The 16,900-nt window shown below is 31.1% G+C and overlaps 1 pseudogene; it reads left to right on the top strand.

Moving 5' to 3' along the window:
* The first annotated feature begins 12,784 nt into the window (after window positions 1-12,784).
* Window positions 12,785-14,778, top strand: LOC120166379 (annotated as a pseudogene).
* Window positions 14,779-16,900: the final 2,122 nt, after the last annotated feature.

The raw sequence follows: 16,900 nt of genomic DNA, 5'->3' as shown, positions 1-16,900 counted from the left end.
TCAAAACAATGATTTAAAATTTATTTCTCTTTAAAATGATAATTGATATTATAAAAATATCATTCCATATAATTTATATTTTATCATAACAAATTTAATTCAAAAGATTTTTTTATGAATAGTGAACAGTACCTGTGAATAGTGAATATCGAACAGTGTACAGTGTACAGTGGCGATGAGGAATCGGTTCCCTGTAAGGGGAATCGGTACCCCAAAATCATTCTGGAAAATCTCCTAATTCATGGTTATTGTAACTACTACAGTAACTTTCGAAAATACATATAAATTCAATAAAATTCCATTTAGTTTCCAAATTTGTTTAACAAAACAAATAAAACATTTATAATTACATGCCACTAATAAAACTAACATTACAACTTAGGATGTCTTATTGATATTGAAATATACTTCTCAATATTTGATGACGCTTTAAACTCTTTATTCCATTACTGGCTTTTTACCTACGGATGAAAATCATCACACGCTAAGTATATACTTAGTGAGGCAATCAAAAATCAAATTTCCATAAAATCATTTTACTAACATATCCAATATTTTACCATGATCAAAATAATATAAAATCTCTTACCATTTTATCCCATAAGCTAGTAAGCTTATTTTATCAATATACTTGCCATTATTCATAAGCTCGTAAGCTTATTTGCATACTTACCATTTATCAACCAATAAACCATAACTCATACCCCATAGTATAACTGTATGAGGAACCCGATATAGGAGTCAAATATTGCACCGAAGTGTTGAGGTCGAGCTTTGCTCACCTAATAATGCACTGTAGTGCTTGTATCGTGTCTTCGCTAGACACTTTGAGGCCTGCACTATGTGTCTTCTCTAGACACTTTAGTACTACCTAATATTGCAACTGCTAGACTCTATGGCATGCCATTAATACCACTGATCCTCAATAGCATACTTGGGCATATAGTCAATTTTATTTGATCCATCCATGGCAAAGTATATTATCATAATTTAACAATGGGGCAATTCATACCCAAAAACAATCATGGTAAAATATCACCTTTTCCATAATCAATGCATTATAATTTTATACAGTGATATTTCAATGTCATGTCAATTTATAAAAATGACAAAATAACATGCTGATATAAACAAGGTCAACTTATCGCAAGTCTTCCTGATGATGTATACAACATCCATGTATAATTTCATGCATGTATTACACTCACCTTGACACTTTATAATTTTCCAAATTTGTGCCTCACTGTTTTCCACAATAAACCCACTTGACTTTCTTCAATCACAAATCAATCATAATTTGTATAATTCACAATTTCATAACGATATATATGTTAGTATTTTACTAACATAAACATATCCCAAATAACTCCATAATATTTTTGATACTCATTATCTATCAAAATACTTAACTCTTAATAATTCCTTTTAACCTTGTAACCAACTCTTCCAATTTACCCAAAATGTTTGTTTGCCATTTTACCACTTAGATTCTTAATACCAATAATTCCACCAGAGTACATCAATTATACAACACTTACACAACAACCCATATATTTTCCATATTCAGACAACTCATACTGCCTTTAAAGAATCAGTATTTTGTATTGATATCTACACTGGAATTCAATTCCGTTTATTCCATTGAAAACTAGACTCAAATAAGAATCTATCCCTATAAATAACTCCCTCTAATTCATTTTGTACAATTTATGGTGAATTTTCAAAGTTGACCAACAGAATCTGTTTTGCAGAATCTGCTGTCCGATTTTTCTGACCTTTCCTTTGTTAAAAATCCATATCTTTTTGTATACACCTTGAAATTAATCCCCGTTTGTTTTAAACGAAACTATATTGATATATGAACACAAATATATAAAAAAAACCTAGAAATTATTTTTATATAATTTCTGGTGAATTTTCGAACATACTACCAGATTTAAAACTCCAAACTTTTTTCTTTAACTTCATTCTTAGGTTCTTCATCATTTCTTACAAGCAATTCTTTAAAATTACTTAACTCTTCAAAGCCCATAAAACACAATAATCAACATCCCCTTCATCAACTCAAGATGAAATTGAACATGAACCCTAGTAATATTCATGTCAAAATGTAGAGAATTGAAAGTAGAATATTTTTCCTAACTACAATGAATCTAATTCTAAATAAATAGCTTCAAAATTGAAACTAAAATGTTTACCTTTCTTGCTTGCAAGTTCCGGCCCTTGGAGGAAGAAGGAGCTGAAAATGCTCTTCCATGATTGATATTTTATGATAAATTAATCTATCACATGGCAATATATATTATGATAGCATTTTTTTATTCAATCCAATAGGAATTTCCATTTTTTCCAGTAATGAATTTCCATATCCACCATAAAACCAAGCCATCTAATCATTATCAAATTTCAAAGTCAAATATAAAATAATTTGACTTTCATTTCTGAATTTCCCCTTGAATTTTCAAAAATTGCGTTTTAGTCACTAAATTCCACTGTTTCAGTTGAATCTAAAAAATTTCACATTTCCAACCCAAATTTCTCTGATCCAAAATATTAAAATAATATTTCCAACCATTTTATAACATCCTTCAAATTTTTGTAAAATATCCAATTCGATAGGAATTACTGATTTCCTTACCGGCTTTAACCCATTTTAGTTTTTCTTTACTAAAATTTCAAATCCAAAAATATGATTTCTATAAAACTCCATTCTCTAGAGTAAACCATCTATTTATGAAATAAAATTCTTTTTAGGAAATTATCACTTAATTCTCTAAACTTTTTCCCAATTTTCTACTTTGACCATCAAACTTTCAAAATTTTCCTTTTGGTCATTGTCTAAATTTTTGGGATATTACAATTCTCCCCTCCTTAAGAAAATTCATCCTCGAATTTTAAAACTTTCTATATAAACTCTAATTCCCCTTTTATAAGGATTGCACTTTCCATTGAAAATTTGTAACCCTGATTTAGGGTTATATTGACTAGTAAGACATGCTCATGCCTTAACTATAAACTTCTTTTGCGATAGCTTAAGATAAACAAGTTAAGCCCACACCTTTTGTGAAAACCTTTTCTGGTCTTGCCAACTTCTTTAATTCCGATTTTTCCTCTTTACTTTAGGAATTTTGTGAAGATCATTTCAATCATTAGATTTTGAACCTGTTTAATCCAAATCTTCAACCTGATATGAAAATGTTATGAATATTATTTCTTCATATCCTTATCTCTTTCCCAAGTAACATCCTTGACATTATGATTTTGCTAAATCACTTTGACTAGAGGAATCGTCTTGCTATGCAGTTCTTTGATTTCTCAAGCTAAGATTCAAATTAATTCTTCTTCATAAATGAAATCTAGTTAGATCCCAATTTTCTATGATGAAATGACATATGAAAGCTTTGATTGATACTTTCTAAGCATCTACACATGAAAAATATTGTGTACTTTATCCAACTCTGGATCTCAATTACCTCCATAGTTAATGCTAACTGATAAGCCATTAGTCCAACTCTTTTTAATATCTCTTAAGGTCCAATAAATCTTAGACTTATTTTTCCTTTTCGTTTTGACGCAAACTATTTTTTCAAGGAAATACTTTAAGAAAAACTTTATCACTTTCATGAATTTCAATCTCTTTTCGCTTCAAGTCTTTATAAGACTTTTGTCGATCAAATGTCATTTTGAGATTATCTTGAATTTTCTTTATTTTATCCTCGGCCTCTTTCAATAAATCTGGCCAACAAGATTTCGATCTTTTAACTCAAACCAATTTAATGGTGTTCAACATATTCGCCCATATAAAGCTTCATACGGATCCATCTTGTTACTCAATTGATAACTGTTATTGTAGGAAAATTCTACTAAAAGCAAATTCTTTTCTTTTCCCATGATTCCTTAGAATCCATCATACATGCACTCAGCATATCTTCTAATATCTGAATAGTACTTTTTGACTTATCATCCGTCTATGAATGAAAGATCGTACTAAAATTCAATCAAGTACTCAAAACTTTATGCAAATATTTCCAAAATCTTAAAGTGAACTTTGGATCCCTGTCGGATATAATGGATACTGATACTCCTTATAATCGAACTATCTCTTCGATATATAACTCTGTATATTTATCCAATACATAATCCATTCAAATCAGAATGAAATGTGCCGATTTAATTAACCGGTCACTATCACCCAAATGAAATCCTTTTTATTTAATGTCAAAGGTTATCCATTAACAAAATCCATAGTGATTTTTTTCTACTTTCACTCTGGAATAGAAATCCGTTGCAATAATTACGAATGCACTTTATGCTCAGCTTTTACTTGTTGACATGTCAAACCTGTAGCAACAAACTCAGTAATGTTTCTTTTCATACATGGCCATCAAAATGACTCTTTACATCTTTATACAATTTATTTCCACCTGAATGCATATTCAGTGGAATATAATGCACTTCAGGAAAAAAATATCTTTCTTTAACTCATCATCACGAGGAATACAAATTCTTCCTCGATAAAATAGACATTCATCAGACTTAACTTCAAAGTCTTTAGTCTCGCATTTTTTTCCCACTAGTGAAATATTTTCCAAGCATCTTTCATCTTTCCTTTGTAGTTCTATTATCCGATCTAAAAGCATCGGCTTTATTTTTAATTCAGCCAATAGTGCGTCATTTCTTTCAACAATAGTCACACATCTATGGCTCGTAATGCTGCAAAAGTTTTCCAACTAAGTGCTTCTTTCATCATACAAATAATGACGCCAAATCTTTAGAGCAAAAACTACCTATGCTAACTCAAGATCATGAGTAGGATCATTCCTCTCATGCATCTTTAATTGTCGAAAAACATAGGCTACCACCATACCTTTTTGTAAAAGTACACAACCCAAACCATTATGAGATGTATCACTATACTTCACATACTCTTTGTCCGATTCTGGTTGTACCAACACTGGTGCTTCCGTTAAAATATTCTTTAAAGCTTTAAAACTCTCTTGACATTTCTCAGTCCAAGCAAATGAAACATCCTTTCTCAAGAGCTTGATCAAAGGAGAGGCAACCATCGAAAACTTTTTCACAAACCTTCGATAATAACCAACAAGTCCCAAAAACTTCAGACCTCTGAACATTCTTTGGAGGTTTCCACTCCAATATTGCTTCAATTTTTTTTCTTGTACCTTCTGTCAAGACAACATAACCAAGAAAAGCACCTTCTGATAGCCAAAACTCACATTTTGACAATTTGGCATATAACTTTTTACCCTTAATTATCTCGAGCACAATACGAATATGAACATCTTGCTCTATCTTTGTATTCGAGTATACCAGAATGTCATCAATACAGACCACCTCAAACTAATCCAAGTAAAATTTAAATACTCGATTAATCAAATCTATGAATGCTACCTGAGCATTTTTCAAACCAAACGACATTACTACGAACTTGTAGTGTCCATACCGTATTCTGAAAACTATCTTTAGAACATCTTCCTCTTTAAAATTTAACTGGTGATATCCCATTTGAATATCAATTTTAGAAAACATTATTACTCCTTTTAAGCTGATCAAACAAGTCATCAATCCTCAAAATAGGATATTTGTTGCTGATAGTTACTTTGTTTAGCTATCAATAATCTATGCATAATCGCATATATCCATTTTTTATAAAAAATATCGATTTACCCCAAGGTATATTATTCGGTCTAATGCATCCTACATCTATCAATTTTTGCAATTAGTTCTTTATTCTCTTTACTCAATCGAAATCATTCGATACGAACCCATAAATACAAGATCAATGCCTTGATAATCATTAATATTGAATTCCACCTCTCAATCTAGAGGTAACCCATAATAATAAATCTAAAAAGACTTATGGAGATTCCCAAGTTATGGAAATATCATATGATCTTACTTCAGATACTTGAGTATTTATCACCTTAGCTAGAAAAGCTATGCATCCTTTTTACATCATCTTAATCGCAACCATTGATGATATCACTTATTGATGATTTCACTTTTTCATCAATCATTAATTTTTTTTCTCCACATTTTCTAAATTAATCACTTCTTGCAATTATTAACCCAACCTTAATGCAGAGACAACCACTCATGATCAAAATGATCTAAACTCATTAAAGATAATCCCATCGGATTCATCAATAACATAAGCTCCTGAATCTTTATTTGACATTTATTTATTGTCTGTCTAACACTTGTATTATGAACCATAGGTCTTCCGCTATAATATCACTCGATACCAATTAGAATTAAATATTTCTACTTTGAAATTCCTTATTTCATTCTTAAGGAAATTTGTATAACTTTTCCATATACATAGATAATATTATTTTTTTAACAGCTGAAACATTTTCCATCTCAAATGAAAGTCTCAATGTTCACATCATTCAATAAGAAAACTTGATAAATTTTATAGCAATAACTTCATAGCAGTTAATGCTAAAATCACACTAGTAAACAAATTTACTATTTTTCCTCTCACTAGGAATCTGATAATTTTCAAGTCCTTGAGAATCCATCTCAATCTAAATAATAATTCATTTCAGCATGGAAGGCTAGACAATCTATTTTCGCATATTTACCATTGCAAGGTAAATCTATCTCGTTTTATGGACTTGATATCCATTCTCAATCCAACTCCTAATCATTTGATTCACTATTAACTCAACTTTCTGTAACTTTTAGCAGACATCATATTTACTGCTTAGTCATTTCTTCTTACTCAATCAACAATGATTTAAACAATTTAGTGCTTAGCTTAAATATTTCTCACTTATTTAAGATTACCTGGAGAAACCTCAAAACCATCACTAGATTCAGAAATCTACTATGGATCCTCATCCAATTCGACTTTTCTTGTAAGTCGTTCAAACTTTTTAATCGATTCTTCCATTCAGAATCTTCAACAAAATGTAGAAAAAAAATCCTTACAACATCCACCCTTTTAATGTGTTTTACATAAGTCATGTCGGGTCCTTTTTTTCAATTTAAATCTCGACTTTCTTTTCAACATTTTCAATCTTTCTAACCTTTGTCTTAATTCCAACATCTGAACATAGTCAGAATCATCATACATTAGTAAAGAATACTTTATTCCCAATAAGCATCATCACAATATATATACATCTATCAATAACTTTTGACATCCTAGTGGCATGTATACACTTTTTTAACTCAAAACAACCTCGGTTTAGTCCTTGAATCGACCAAACCTGTAGCTCTGATGCCAATAAATGTAACACCCATAACCCGTATAAGTATACATATACAGATTATAGATGTCACCCAAATTTTAAAAACCATTTTCAATTCAAAACAATGATTTAAAATTTATTCTCTTTAAAATGATAATTGATATTATAAAAATATCATTCCATATAATTTATATTTTATTATAAAAAATTTAATTCAAAAGATTTTTTTATGAATAGTGAACAGTACCTGTGAATAGTGAACATCAAACAGTGTACCGTGTACAGTGGCGATGAATAGTGGGGGAATCGGTTCCCTGTAGGGGGAATCGGTACCCCAAAATTATTCTGGAAAATCTCCTAATTCGTGGTTACTGAACTACTACAGTAACTTTCGAAAATACATATAATTTCAATAAAATTCCATTTAGTTTCCAAATTTGTTTAATGAAACAAATAAAACATTTATAATTACATGCCACTAATAAAACTAACATTACAACTTAGGATGTCTTACTGATATTGAAATATACTTCTCGATCTTTGATGACGCTTTAAACTCTTTATTCCATTACTGGCTTTTTACCTACGCATGAAAATCATCACACGCTAAGTATATACTTAGTGAGGCAATTAACACATTTAACAGTGCAATACAATTCATGCATGATTTTCAATGTCAAAAATCAAATTTCCATAAAATCATTTTACTAACATATCCGATATTTTACCATGATCAAAATAATATAAAATCTATTACCATTTATCCCATAAGCTCGTAAGCTTATTTTATCAATATACTTCTCATTATTCATAAGCTCGTAAGCTTATTTGCATACTTACCATTTATCAACCAATAAACCATAACTCATAGCCCATAGTATAACTGTATGAGGAACCCGATATAGGAGTCAAATATTGCACCGAAGTGCTGAGGTCGAGCTTTGCTCACCTAATAATGCACCGTAGTGCTTGTACTGTGTCTTCGCTAGACACTTTGAGGCATGCACTATGTGTCTTCTCTAGACACTTTAGTACTACCTAATATTGCAGCTGCTAGACTCTATGGCATACCATTAATACCACTGATCCTCAATAACATACTTGGGCATATAATCAATTTTATTTGAACCATCCATGGCAAAGTATATTATCATAATTTAACAATGGGGTAGTTCATACCCAAAAACATTCATTGTAAAATATCACATTTTCCATAATCAATGCATTATAATTTCATACAGTGACATCTCAATGTCATGTCAATTTATAAAAATGACATAATATCATGCTGATATAAACAAGGTCGACTTATCGCAAGTCTTCCTGATGATGTATACAACATCCATGTATAATTTCATGCATGTATTGCACTCACCTTGACACTTTATAATTTTCCAAATTTGTGCCTCATTATTGTCCACAATAAACCCACTTGACTTGCTTCAATCACAAATCAATCATAATATGTATAATTCACAATTTCATAATGATATATATATTAGTATTTTACTAACACAAACATATCCCAAATAACTCCATAATATTTTTTATACTCATTATCTATCAAAATACTTAACTCTTAATAATTCCTTTTAACCTTGTAACCAACTCTTCCAATTTACCCAAAATGGTCCTTTACCATTTTACCACTTAGATTCTTAATACCAATAATTCCAGCATAGTACATCAATTATACAACACTTACACAACAACCCATCTATTTTCCATATTCAGACAACTCGTACTACCTTTAAATAATCAGTATTCTGTATTGATATACACACTGGAATTCAATTCTGTTTACTCTGTTAAAAACTAGACTCAAATACGAATTTATCCATATAAAGAACTCCTTCTAATTCATTATGTACAATTTATGGTGAATTTTCAAAGTTAACCAACAGAATCTGTTTTGCAGAATCTGTTTTGCAGAATCTGCTGTCCGATTTTTCTGACCTTTCCTTTGTTAAACATTCATATCTTTTTTCCTTGAAATTGATCCCCGTTTATTTTAAACAAAACTATATCGATATATGAACACAAATATATAAAAATAACCTCGAAATTATTTTTATATAATTTCTGGTGAATTTTCGAACCTACTGCCAGATTTAAAAATCCAAACTGTTTTCTTTAACTTCATTCTTAGGTTCTTCATCATTTCTTACAACCAATTCTTTAAAATCACTTAACTCTTCAAAACCCATAAAACAAAATAATTAACATCCCCTTCATCAACTCAAGATGAACTTGAACAATAACCCTAGTAATATTAATGTCAAAATGTAGAGAATTGAAAGTACAATATTTTTCCTAACTACACTGAATCTAATTCTCAATAAATAGCTTCAAAATTGAAACTAAAATGTTTACCTTTCTTGCTTGTAAGTGCCGGCCCTTGGAGGAAGAAGGAGATGAAAATGCTCTTCCATTATTGATATTTTATGATAAATTAATCTATCACATGACAATATATATTCTGATAGCATTTTTTTTATTCAATCCAATAGGAATTTCCATTTTTGCCATTAATGAATTTCCATATCCACCATAAAACCAAGCCATCTTATCATTATCATATTACAAAGTCAAATATAAAATAATTTGACTTTCATTTCCGAATTTCCCCTTGAATTTTCAAAAATTGTGTTTTAGTCACTAAATTCCACTGTTTCGGTTGAATCTAAAAAATTACACATTTCCAAACCAAATTTCTTTGATCCAAAATATTAAAATAATATTTCCAACCATTTTATAACATCATTCAATTTTTTTTGTAAAAATTCCAATTTGATCGGAATTACCTATTTCCTTATCGGCTTTAACCCTTTCTAGTTTTTCTTTACTAAAATTCCAAATCCAAAAATATGATTTCTATAAAACTCCCCTCTCTAGAGTAAACCATCTATTTATGGAATAAAATTCTTTTTAGGAAATTATCACTTAATTCTCTAAACTTTTTTCCAATTTTCTACTTTGACCATCAAACTTTTAAAATTTTCCTTTTGGTCATTATCTAAATTTTTGGGGTATTACAAGCTGCCTCCAAGACATTAAAGGAATCGCTCTTCTGACATAGTGAAGCATGCGTGGGAACCGCATTGCATTCTATCTGGTGACCAAAACCATCAGCCCATACCTCTTCGTATAGAGAACAATCACCAGCTACCTCAGCATCTGTACGCCACGCTCCACCACTATGCCTACCTATTACAAACCCAACTACAAGATCAGGAAGCACACATCACCCAACTCCCCAAACTACGAAGGATCACACATAATTCAGATCGTAGAGACAGCAAAGCATTACACAAACGCATGATCGGAATGGACAGCATTTAAAAGAAACACCATCGAGCAAATAACTAGCCAAACTCAACCAAAATTGCAGATGCTAAAACCTTGAGAACACCACTATCAAAATCAACAACATTAACGAATCCAAACCTAGAACCTATTCGACTCCTCTACTTTGGAAAGTAAACACACAGAACTTCACCATTGCGACCCTAAATCTTCCATAACCTTTCCAATAAAAAGGATTGCTAGGTTATCCCCAAACAAAGAAGCAATTCTGAAGGAAGACTTGAAACACTCACCCTCATACTTTACTTTCAAACAAGCAAAAGACTGGTTCACTAAGGCTTTAACACAAACATCTTGCGTGCAGAATTAACAATCTCATTCTGACTCCAAAAATAGACTTGAAACCACACATTATCTCGAAAACTTTGAAACTAAATCCAAGAGTAAACTAAAACTCAAGCAGGAAACATCAAACGATTTGAAGCAGGAAAAGAATCACAACTGGTAGAGAGAGAATCTATCTCACCAAGCTAGAAGAGAACACCCAATCAATCTAGAAGCAAAAATGGAGACGAAAGCCAACGAAAACTAAATCCAAAAACACCATAGCGGGGTCGACCAATCCCTTGTTCAAAGAACATGAAAAGGGATTCAACGTCACTGTGTTGGGCATTTGAGAACTTGGGAGAAGCGATCAAAGGAGAGCATAAAGCAGCAGGGACAGTGGTGGAGGCGGCTACCGCCTCACAAAAGACGCGGCCTTGGATTCTTAGCACTTGATGAATTTGAGAATACATAGGTGTCTATTATATCCTTGGTCACTTTTATATGCTCTTTTTCCCTTTGATTTCAAGGGCTTTTTTAATGAGGCATACAGTGATAATGTTTTGTCTTGTAATAAAAACCATATATTGCTGAGCAGAAAGAAAAAGATACAATTAAAAGGATGATTGACGATGTTTGGGAGATACAGATACAACTTATCTCGCGTAAACAAAATCAAGTGACAGATGCACTGATAAAACTACTTCATGGATAACCAACCCATAGGAGAAGTATTATTTGATATACCTCCCCCTAAAGAGTGTAATTGAAAAATTATTAAATGTTAAGGACTTTCTGAAATCATGTCTAAATTAAACAAAAAGAAAATCATAACATTGTATTACCTCATCAGCTAATCTTTAAACTTTTTTCGGTGCCATTGCTATTATAATACGAATCAATACTTTCTCTTCAAATAATCCTTACTCTAATGCTCAATTTTAGAAACTTCTAATTCATTGATACTTACAATTTCTGTTCTTTTTTCTCTCACTGATTTTCTTTAGAATCAATTTAATTAAAAATACTAAACTGGTTGATATTATTCATAGTGCTAAGCTTAATTTTAATTAGTGTATATTTATACACTTCAAATTTTTATTGATATAATTCCTTTAAAAATAAATAAATTTATTAATATAAGAGTGGTATTTATGCATGCACTATTAGAGTTTTATTCACTTATATAATATTAACACCCCTGATCGATTTAGTCGTAATTCATGCTAGGGGTGCTTATCGAGCGAGTTGATCGCGAGTTAGGCAATGCTCCACTAATGCTCGTTGAAATTTTTTGTTGCTCGACTCGTTGCTTGTTAAGCTCGTCAAAATTTTGCTTGACTCGTGCGTGTTAAAAAAAAATTGTGAGACTCATTGCTCGTTAAGCTCACAAGAATTTTTAGGTAGGGTAATTAGGATTTGATTTTTGGTATAATAAATTAATAATTATTAGTTGATAACCTAATATTTTTTATTGCTTATGAGAAGATTAATAGATTAGAAAATTAGTAAATATTATTAATTTATAATTGACTATCTTTCTTATTATCTATTAATAAATTAGTAATTATTATTTAGATTTTGTTAATGTATAAATTTTATAAAGTAACTACTAAAAATTATTAAAAACATTTGTCGAACTGTTCATGAACTTATGTTTATGAACTTATCAAATCAATTTTTAAAACACTTTTAAAAGTAATTTTCGAAAAACAATGTGAAACTCGTCATAATTAAACAAACCATTTTTCCTAACCTTTGTCAAATAATAGCAGCCGGTAGGATTTTGTTCGTTCGTTTTTGTCCCGGATATGTTTGATTTTTCCACCTAACGTTTGCGTGCATATCCTGTCATTTGATTCTTATTATATATATTATATATACAAATTAACATATATATATATATATAAAGACAAACGAGAGATGATTTAGCAGCAATGGAGAAGGTCAAGTGCAAGGTATGTGTTACAGGAGCCGCTGGATTCATCGGCAGTTCACTGACTAAGAAGCTACTGGAGAAAGGGCATATCGTCCATGCCACGCTCAGAAATCTGGGTATGTTCATCACCTCTTTCCGATTTCCATCATCGTCTTCCTAATGGATTTTCATGACAGGTGATCTTTCCAAGGTTGAGCTCCTTAAGAGCTTTCCTCAAGAAGACACAAAATTATATTTTTTCGAAGCTGATATAAACAAGCCAAATCTTCGTTTTCCATGTTGCAATCCCCATGCAAAACTCTGATGCTTCTCAGGTTTCTCTCCCTCTGATCTCTGGGTATTATTTTTTATCTTTTTCTTCTTCTTCCTTTCGTTGATTCTGACGAATTATGAATAGTTTAAGAACACAAGTGAGGCTGCAGTTTCTGCAATAAAAAAGTATCGCAGAGTGTTGTTTAAAATCAGGTACTGTCAAACGGTTGATCTACACTGCCACTGTATGTGCGGCGTCCCCATTAAAAGACGATGGGAATGGTTTCAAAGACTTCATGGATGACACTTGTTGGACTTTCACTTGCTTACTCGAATGACTTCTTTAAGGCAAGTTCTACGGACACAATCAATTTATTTAAAAAACGCGTGTACAAATTATATCGTTTTTCTTAAAGTGGTGTATAAATTTTCTCTGGATTAATTTAGGTGTCTAATGTTAAAAACGTTATCATTTTATATGTTTGAGCCATAATGATTGTTAAATTCTACAGTTAGAGAACACATGTCGCCTTTATAAATTTTGAAAAGTTTATTTAAAGTAAAAAATGAAAATTATAACTTTTAAAAGAAAAAACCCAACTTTTTATAAAACTATAAAAAAAATTTAAAACTTTTTAAAACCCCAATTTCAATCCTTTCACCACCGCCAACCGCCATCATCGTCGTCAATCGACTGAGCACCCAACGATAAGTGACCGACCAAAACTCCCTTGTTTCTGTAATTGGTCGAGCACCAAATTGGTTGCAATGTAGGTTCGTCGTGGTAGCTTTGTTCGTACCGATTTATGTTTGTCGGTTGTTGTTATGATGATTGTTCATCGGGTTACTGGTTGTCGGTAGAGACGCGATTGGTTAAAGGTTTGATCGACGGAAACAACGGCGGTAGAAGGTGTGGGTATAGGGATTATATTTAGGGTTTGCAAAGTTTGGGGAGGTTTTTAAGATTTATAAAAATTTGAAACTTTTTTTAAAAAAAAATTTAATTTTTTATTTTAATTAAAATTTTGAAAATTACTAGAACCTACACATGTCACTTAACATGATTTTTAACAACTGTTAAAGTTAAATGCATAAAGTGGTAGCATTTGTAATATTAGGCACTTTGATTTATTCAAAAAATTTGGTACACATTTTAAGAAAAAACGTATAATTTAGACATTTATTTTTATATTAAATATAACTTTTTAATTTTTTCAAGGATTACACTTCATCAAAAACGTTGTCAGATAAGGAAGTTTTGAGGTACGGGACCAGTGAAAAAGATGGTGGAATATGGAGGTGGTAACCCTAGCTTGTGGCATTGTCGGAGGAGAAGGTGTTGTATCATATACACCTGGAAGTTTTGCTTCTTTCATTTCACAGCTTACAATTCGTATCAGGCTCTGAAATATACGGAGGAACTACTGGGGAAACTTCCGATTGTACGCATCAACGATGTGTGCCATGCTCTGGTTTTCTGCATGCTGAATCCTTCCATCGGCGGTAGATTCTTGACAGCAAGCTCATTTGTTTCGGCAGTAGAGCTTGCTGATTCCTATCGATTGCATTACCCTGAGTTTAATGTTAAAGAAGAGTAAGAAGCTGAATTGTTTATGGCTTCTCCTTCTTCAACACGACTCCGTATGTTTAAACACGATTAAAATGGATTTCAGGAACTTGGATGGACCGAAAAGTGATGTCAAGTGGGGTTCTACCAAGCTTATCGAAAAGGAAATTTAAAATTTCATGTGCAAAAATTAAATAATTCATATAAATACAAAGAAAATATTTAAAATATAAGAAAATTTAAAATTTCTAGACCTAACACCCCTCGATCCATCCCTACAACGTATTTCAATATCAAGATTGACCAGAGATCATGTTTTTATGCTAACCATTGTAGAAATACATTTTCTCACCTTGGAATATTGGATCCAAGAATATCTTTCTGCCCATATTTTCGCCAGCAATATCCATCATCAAGAGGCCCCTCTAATGACGTCCCCGAGCAAATCCTTACTCGCTCATTCCACCCCGAACATGTTTTCCTGTAAAAGGAATCAATATACATGTTACTTGAATCCGGATCTTCAAAAAATAATATATTCTTTAACCAACGAAGTTTGAAACTATTGAATAAAGCTGGTAGGAAATAATAAGGAAGAAGGCAAAACAAGTTGTTTATTTTCTCTCTTTTTAAATTTGTTAATCCTGGGTTTCGTTTCAAGCACAAACCCACTGCAATTGAGCATTGAAAGAGCTTTGTCATAGGAAAAAAGTACTTTGTCAAGTAAAACTTGGCGTGTTTTGGGTGGTGAAGATGGATGGAGATGCTTGCTAAGCAGATTAGTGAGTTCTCTCCCTTGTGTTAGCTCTTTCAAAAGAGTGTTTTGCTCCCAATCCATTGCTTTTTCCATTAGAAAAACACACCTACACAAATATCTTCTTAATTGTAAGCTCTCAACAGTGACAAATTTTGCCCAAGGTTTCTGAACTTAAAACAACACGAATGGAGAAAACTAGACCATGTTAGGGGGAAACAAATAGTGTAGCTTTGAACTAAAAAAAAAGACCCAAAGGTTGAGTTGAAGGCCAATTCAAACCCAATAAAAAATGGGTAAAGTACACAAATGGTCCTTTGACTATAGATATTACTTTGTTAAGTTCATTGATTATTAAAAGTTATAAAATGGTCCATAGATTGTAGGGAATAGCTTGGTTGAGTCTCTCGAGTATTAAAAGTAACAAAATGGTCACCCGACTATTCATTATATTTTAAACTCATCATTTTCTGTTAAAAATTAACAATTGTTTGAATTGAACGTTAGCATGTTGACTGAGGTATAATAGTCGTTTATAGGGGCGAAGCTAGAAAAATATTAGATATCAAATTTAGAAATTATATGGAAAAAATTTAAGTGGGAAAATTAAATTTTAATTTTTTTATTGTTAAATATTTTTTAAAATATGGGATTAATATTTTTTTCAAAGGGTGTCAACTTTTCTAAAAGGGTGTCAATTTACACCCCTCAATATATGATGACTTCGATAGTGGTCGTTTAAGATTATGAGATCAGCTTTTATCATATCTAAGTCAGTATGTTAACGTCCAGCTCATACTGTCATCAAATTTTTAACATAAATAAATGAATTTAGAACATAAAAAATAGTTGGGTGTCCATTTTATAACTTTTAATAGTTAAGAGACTTAATAAAATAACTTCTTATAATATAAAATAATTTTATAAATTTTAATAGTTAAGCTTAATAAAATAGCATGAGAATCATTTGTATACTTTACCCTAAAAAAAATTATAAACTTAATAGCAATCGAAAATGAAAGAAATGAGTAGGAGCAATCGAAGGAAGAATCTTGAGATCTTTCCGCGTTGCTGCTTACTAAAATTCACATTTATATGTTAAAGGTGAGGCGAAGAAGAGTTATATAAAGACAGCTGACGTAAATAATGTGGCGTCATTGTCCTTTCCCTTACCCTATAATTATAGCTCAGTTAATTATTTAATAGTTAGTTTAGTGAGATAAAATATTAATTTTTTTTAAATAATATTAGATGTTTGAAACTTAATATTCATGAATAGAGTAAATTAAGTTAAAAAAATTGTTCTCGTTTTTATAGTATCAATTCAAATTAGTAAATAAATAAATCGAATACAATTATTTAATACAGACCCATATAAGTTTGTTTATGTTGTTTATTGTTTTCAAATTGATGTAATGAACAACGTAATCTCAGTAATTAAATAATTATAATTTTTTTGAGTTTTTGAATTCAATCATCATGTATACCATAAGTATATTCGTTTAATATCAAATGACTGAAAATCTTTAAACACATATTAC

Source organism: Hibiscus syriacus, unplaced genomic scaffold (genome assembly GCF_006381635.1).
Source record: "Hibiscus syriacus cultivar Baekdansim isolate YM2019G1 unplaced genomic scaffold, ASM638163v2 tig00002982_pilon, whole genome shotgun sequence".
In the NCBI taxonomy this organism is placed as follows: Eukaryota; Viridiplantae; Streptophyta; class Magnoliopsida; order Malvales; family Malvaceae; genus Hibiscus; species Hibiscus syriacus.
This window is presented reverse-complemented; position numbering and strand designations above follow the sequence as displayed.